The following is a 1,146-nucleotide window of genomic DNA, read 5'->3' on the forward strand; positions in this document are numbered from 1 at the left end:
GGATTTTAAGCAAAGGAAAAGGTCGATGGGGAAAGGGCCGGAGTTTTTTCCCGGTTGGATTCCTTCCCGAAGCGCCACAAACCCCGGCGCAACAGCGCTGGGCGCCGCGGGGAAATCGGGGAAGGGCAAAACGGACCCGAAAACGCCGAAGAAGCCGGAGGACCGGAGGGGGGGGCGGACGGCGGGAGGTGCGGGGCTGCCCCCGCCCGCGGCCGGCCCGGGATACGCGGAGGCAGCGCGGAACCGCGCGGAGCCCCGGGGCGGGGGCGCGCAAGGGAACCGGCGGGGCTGGGGGGTTCGGTCCTGGGGCGGCTCCCCCCCGAAGCGTTTTTCCCCATATCCCGCTTTAATAACCCCAAATCCGGGAGGAACTTTTCCGGCGTGGCTGGGTTTTTTTCCTGCCTTGTTTTGTTTTGGAAGCGAAAGCGTTTGAATCCCCTTCAAGAACCGGTATCAAAGTCTCTTTTTTTAAAAGCTATTGATTGCAAAAGTCTTATTTAAACCAACACATTTTAGTTTCTCACATTTTAAAACATCATCTGGGGCCCATTGTATGGAAAATCGATTAGCAGAAATTGCCACGCTCTTTGCCTCCCGCTTGATTGTTGTAAAATCGAGACATCCATAGGCAAAGGCTGGGCTGGGGAAGATTTGGAACTGAAATGAAAGGGTCTGCGAGGAATCTATAGGCACTAAATAATTCACCTGCCAGGCGATGGTGCTGTTATTTTGAAGCCTTAAAGAACTTTAAGGAACTTGGGCTGCTATAGGGGCAGTGCTATGGCGGGATGCGCTGGAGCCACGTTACCGGCTCCTTCTCCTTCTCTGCCCGGCAAAACAAAATGGTTTATCCCCTGCCTTGGACCTGCTCGCCGCCTGCAAGAAATACAGCCCGCAGGTGCGCACCCCGCTCCTCTGGGTGTATTTCTGGCCGTGTCGTTTGGGCTTCCGAGCTGTTCCTAAGGGAGGGTGGGGAAATAAATAAAAATAAAATAGATTTGAGCGCAAACCAACCGCGGTGCAGCCCAGCGGCACGGCCCAGGAAAGCAAAGGTACAGGCAGGGGTACAGGCAGGGAACGGGCAGCAGTGAACGTCCTGCCTCCGACACACCTTCCCCCGGGCTCCGGGGCTGCCCCACCGGCCCA

This window comes from Haliaeetus leucocephalus, unplaced genomic scaffold (assembly GCF_000737465.1).
Source record: "Haliaeetus leucocephalus isolate CR32 unplaced genomic scaffold, Haliaeetus_leucocephalus-4.0 Scaffold215, whole genome shotgun sequence".
In the NCBI taxonomy this organism is placed as follows: Eukaryota; Metazoa; Chordata; class Aves; order Accipitriformes; family Accipitridae; genus Haliaeetus; species Haliaeetus leucocephalus.